Source organism: Rutidosis leptorrhynchoides, chromosome 6, assembly GCF_046630445.1.
Source record: "Rutidosis leptorrhynchoides isolate AG116_Rl617_1_P2 chromosome 6, CSIRO_AGI_Rlap_v1, whole genome shotgun sequence".
Lineage (NCBI taxonomy): Eukaryota > Viridiplantae > Streptophyta > Magnoliopsida > Asterales > Asteraceae > Rutidosis > Rutidosis leptorrhynchoides.
In genome coordinates, this window is record NC_092338.1 from 179,549,502 (window position 1) to 179,555,551 (window position 6,050).

A 6,050-nucleotide genomic window follows, 5' to 3' on the forward strand; every position below is an offset into this window, starting at 1 on the left:
GCCAAAACGTATTACACCTTTCCAAGGTGACACCTTTAGCATAACCATGTCACCGATCTGAAACTCTAATGGTGTCCTTCAGACATCGGCGTAGCTCTTTTGGTGACTACGGGCTGTTTTCAATCTCTCCTTAATTTGTACTATCTTCTCAGTACTTTCGTGTATGATCTCGGGACCAGTTAATCGTCGATCTCCTACTTCATTCCAACAGATAGCGGATCTACAATTCCTTCCATACAGTGCTTTGAATGGTGCAGCTTTAATGCTCACATGATAACTATTATTATACAAGAATTCTGCTAATGGTAGATATTTATCCCATCCGTTTCCAAAACATGCCCTGAGCATGTCTTCAAGAGTCTGAATTGTTCTTTCATTCTGCCCCTCAGTTTGCGGATGATATGCGGTGCTCATATCCAAACGAGTTCCTAGGGCCTCCTGTAGTGATTGCCAGAACTTTGATGGAAATCTACTATCACGATCGGATATAATGGAAATAGGTATTCCATGCCTTGAAACAATTTCCTTTATGTATAATCGTAATAGTTTCTCCATTTTATTCCGTTTCCTTTATAGGCAATGTGCAGATTTGGTGAGACGATCAACTATTACCCAAATGGTGTCATAACCCCATGCTGTCCTAGGTAACTTTGTGATAAAATCCATGGTAATACCGTCCCATTTCCATTCTGGGATTTCTGGTTGTTGAAGTAACCCTGACGGCTTCTGGTGTTCTGCCTTGACTTTGGAACAAGTTAAACATTCCCCGACATATCTTGCAATGTCTGTCTTTAAATTAGGCCACCAATAATCCATCTTAAGATCTTGATACATCTTTACAACTCCAGGATGTATCGAGTATCTTGTCTTATGTGCCTCGTTCAATATCAACTTCCTTAATCCACCCAACTTTGGTACCCAAATACGTTTTGCAAAATATCGAATTCCGTCTTCCCGTATAACGAGTTGCTTCTCATACTTCTTCATTATTTCATTTCCTATGTTTTCTTTAGTAAGAGCTTCTCGTTGAGCCTCTTTGATTTGTGAGTTGAGATTCATGCGAATTTTTATGTTCATTGCTCGTACTCGAATTGGCTCTCATTCCTTTCTGCATAGAGCGTCGGCCACTACATTCGCTTTCCCGGGATGATAGCGAATCTCACAATCATAGTCGTTTATCAGCTCGACCCACCTACGTTGCCTCATGTTCAGCTGTTTCTGATCGAAAATATGTTGAAGGCTTTTATGATCGGTAAACACAGTGCATTTAACCTCATATAAGTAGTGTCTCCATATCTTCAATGCAAACACTATTGCTCCCAGTTCTAGATCATGCATCGTATAATTTTGCTCGTGAATCTTCAATTGTAGGGATGCGTATGCAATAACTTTCTTTCGTTGCATAAGGACGCAACCAAAACCTTGTGTCGAAGCGTCACAATATATCTCAAAATCATCGTTCCCTTTACGTAACGATAAAATAGGCACCGTAGTCAACTTCTTCTTCAGTAATTGAAATGCATTTTCCTGCTCAGAGGTCCATTCGTACTTCTTCCCTTTTTGCGTTAACGCTGTCAATGGTTTAGCTATTCGGGAAAAATCTTGAATAAACCTTCTATAATAACCGGCTAAGCCCAAAAATTGACGTATCTGCGTTGGTGTCTTAGGAGTCTCCCATTTTTCAATGGCCTCAATTTTAGCTGGATCAACCTGAATTCCATTGCTACTAACAACGTGACCAAGAAATTGCACTTCTTTTAACCAAAATGCACACTTAGAAAATTTGGCGTATAACTGTTCTTTTCTTAACAATTCTAATACCAACCTTAAATGCTGCTCATGCTCTTGCTCATTTTTGGAATAAATGAGAATATCGTCAATGAAAACGATAACAAACTTATCTAAATACGGACTATAAACTCGATTCATGAGGTCCATGAATACAGCTGGTGCATTCGTCAATCCAAACGGCATGACCAAAAATTCGTAATGATCGTAGCGTGTCCGGAAAGCAGTTTTTAGAATATCTTCTTCTTTGACGCGTAGTTGATGATAGCCCGATCTTAGGTCGATTTTCGAGTAAACACATGATCCTTGCAGTTGATCAAATAAGTCGTCAATTCTCGGTAGTGGATACCGATTCTTGATAGTTAACTTATTTAATTCTCGGTAATCTATACACATCCTAAAAGATCCATCTTTCTTTTTAACAAATAAAATTGGAGCTCTCTACGGTGAAGTGCTCGGTCAAATGAATCCACGGTCCAGTAATTCTTGTAACTGGCTTTGTAACTCTTTCATCTCAGATGGTGCAAGTCTATATGGAGCACGATTCACTGGTGCAGCTCCTGGTACTAGATCTATTTGAAATTCTACAGATCTAAATGGAGGTAATCCCGGCAACTCTTCCGGAAAGACTTCAGGAAAATCTCTTGCCACAGGCACGTCGTTGATGCACTTCACTTTTTCTTTCGTTTCGACTTTATTAACATGTGCTAGGATAGCATAGCACCCTTTCTTTAAACACTTTTGAGCTTTCAAACAACTAATGAGTTTTAACTTTGAGTTACTCTTCTCTCCATAAATCATTACTCGCATTTTATCCTTACAAGGAATACGAATTGCCTTCTTGGCACACACAACTTCAGCTCCTATTTTGGACATCCAGTCCATGCCGACTATTACATCAAAACTTCCTAATTCTACAGGTATCAAATCAATTTTAAATGTTTCTCCGACTAGATTTATTTTACAATCACGGCAAATTTTATCGGCTTTAATTAGTTTACCATTAGCTAACTCAATCATGTACTTAGTATCTAGAGGTAATGATGAACAATTCAATTTAGCGTAAAAGTCTCTACACACGTAACTTCTATCAGCACCAGTATCAAATATAATAGATGCTGAAAAGTTATTAATGGTAAACGTACCCGTAACAAGCTCCGGGTCTTCACACGCCTCTCTAGCATTAATAATAAATGCTCTTCCACGTGCAGATCCGTTATTCTTCTCTGGATTCGGGCACTGGCTCTTATAATGACCCTGTTTCCCACACCCATAACAAGTAACAGTACCCAAGGCAGTTCTATTTGCATTGGTGGCAGGAGTCTTGGTGCCATTTGTATTTGTAACGGGAACCCTACAGTCTTAAGTAAGATGACCCCTTCGATTACAATTATCACACACCACATTACAATAACCAGAGTGATGTTTGTGGCATCTATTACATAAAGGATTTCGTCCTTTGTAACCTGAGCTTGAACCACTACCCGCACCTTGCGTGGTTTCTTGTTTCTTGTTGGATTGTTGATGATTACCTTCCCACTTTCTTTTGTTTTTCGATATCTTGACATCGGTGTTCTTATCCAGAATTATCTGGTCCATCAACTCATTTGCCATGGTGATGGCTTCATGAATAGTCTTGGGTTTTGATGCTGTAACATTTGCCTTGACATTTTTAGGCAAACCATCTTTGTACAGTTCTATCTTTCGTTCTTCGGTTGGTACCAATTCGGGACATAGCAAAGCTAATTCCATGAATCGCTGATTGTAGTTGGTGAGTTCAGTACCAACAACTTTCAGGCTTCGTAGTTCAGCTTCCAACTTCCTAACCTCGTTCCTTGGACAATACTCGTTGATTAGCATTGTTTTGAATTCTTCCCATGGAGTATCATAAGCTACATCTCCTCCTACGGCCTTCACATAGTTTTTCCACCACGTGAGTGCACTATCTTGTAAGGTGCACAATGCATACTTGGTCATATCCTTCTCAATACAACCACTGATTTTAAACACAGACTCAATCTTTTCGATCCACCGGGTTAAACCAACCGGTCCTTCTGTTCCACTGAATGATGAGGGCTTGCAACCTTGAAAAGTTTTGTATGTGCATCCCACACGAGGATTTGGGTAAACAGTAGCACCTCTTGCAGCCTCAACCCATAACATTCTGTCGTTCACTCGCTGATTGATGAGTTCCTCGATTTCTTGTTCCGTCATTCGGTTCAATCGCGCCATATTCTTCAATAAGAATGGAAAAAAAAATAATTATTCACATGGAATATTATAGATGTAGTGTGTATTTACAGTACATCATAGCTTATTAATAATATAAACCATCTATTATTATAAAAGCCTTTTCTTCTTATTAGCGTTTTATAATTTTATTTAGGGTAGTACCTACCCGTTAAAGTTCATACTTAATAGCTTAGTACGGAAATCAATTACTACCACCCAAATAATACTCAACCATGGAAAATTATTGCATTTCACACTTCACTATTTTACATATGCTTATCTTACATCAAACATTAAGCAAACCACACTAGTAATATTATACAAAACGTTATATGATTCCATGGTTTAAAATAACAGCGCATCATTTAGCCTATATCCCAAAACGTTTGTGTTCAGGGAATCGCTTAACGCTAATCCTAGCTGTCTCCCTATGTTTTGGCTGAGGGGCAGAAGAACTGGATGCCGGGATAGAACTAATTCGAATAGCGAGAATAGGGGTGGAAGTGTCTGGTGGAGTTGGTGCCACAACATCCTCACTAAACTCGGGATTTGGATTTTCCAATTCAGTAACCTTTCGTTTCTTTCCTCGTTCGAACTTGTCTTTCGTAATTTCCTGTATTTTTTCCTCCTCAGGATCACTTTCCGGTTCCTCTTCAATTGATTCATCCGGAAATTGTGAGTCTTCCCCAAAGGTGTCGTTTTCATCATCGGATAGGTTAATGACTGGAACACTATCTGAGGATTCTGGTTAGGAGTCGTTGAATGTGATATTAAGTTCTAAGCCAGACATCTATCACACGACAACTAACACGTTAGTACCACATAATATTTACATATTAATTTTTATCCAACAATGATAAGCAATAGTTTTCAAAATCAAACACGGTCAAAGTCCAGACTCACTAATGTATCCTAACAAACTCGATAAGACACACTAATGCAAATTTTCTGGTTCTCTAAGACCAACGCTCTGATACCACTTGTGACGTCCCGTTCATATCGATTATAAACGTCACGTACTTATTGGTGTCATTGCGAGGTATTGACCTCTATATGTGACCTTTTTTAAAATCTGCATACGTTTTTATGATACAAACCATAACCTTTATTATAACCAAAGGCTTAAACAACATAATAATGATTATCGTTTAGCGATAATCTTAGTCTTACAAACTTTACATCTGATAATAACAATACGATTTCCAACATATTTCACATTACAAATCTTTCGGTATGCAGTTTTATTTTTGACACAAATATGCATACTCCAAATCTTGCTTAAATTCGGCATAATGCAGCGGAAGCTTTTAATTATCACCTGAGAATAAACATGCTTAAAACGTCAACATAAAGTTGGTGAGATATAGGTTTAATGCTAGCAGCGTTATAAATATAGACCACAAGATTTCATATACATAAATGTTTTAATAAAAATATTCTAAGTGGTTGAGCACTTGATAACCATACTTAACATTTAATCAACGTCGCATATTCCCTTTATTATGAAATCTCACTACACCGTACCAAGTATAGTTACCGAAATGATGTACTGTGCAACCGTTGAATACTGGTCGTCCAGTTCGGTTGGGGTTGTCAGGCCCGATAGATCTATCAATAGGATTCGCGTTTACAATACCGCATGTAAATAGTAGTTACCAAGTTACATGGAAGTATGCTAGTGGTACAACTCAACGTAGAATATATATTTTTAATCACTTGTGTCCATAACGTAAATCATAAAATGCATGTATTCTCATCCCGAAATATTTAGAGTTTAAAAGTGGGACTTGAAAGGACCCGTTCATATACATTATAAACGATTAACAATAGTTGATTACATCGCAATGTATTTGACCTCTATATGATACATTTTACAAACATTGCATTCGTTTTTAAAAGACAAACTTTCTTTACAATGAAAGTTGACGGCCTGCACACCATTTCATAATACAACCAACTATAATTGGCTTAATAATAATCTTGATGAACTCAATGACTCGAATGCAACGTCTTTCAAAATATGCCATGAA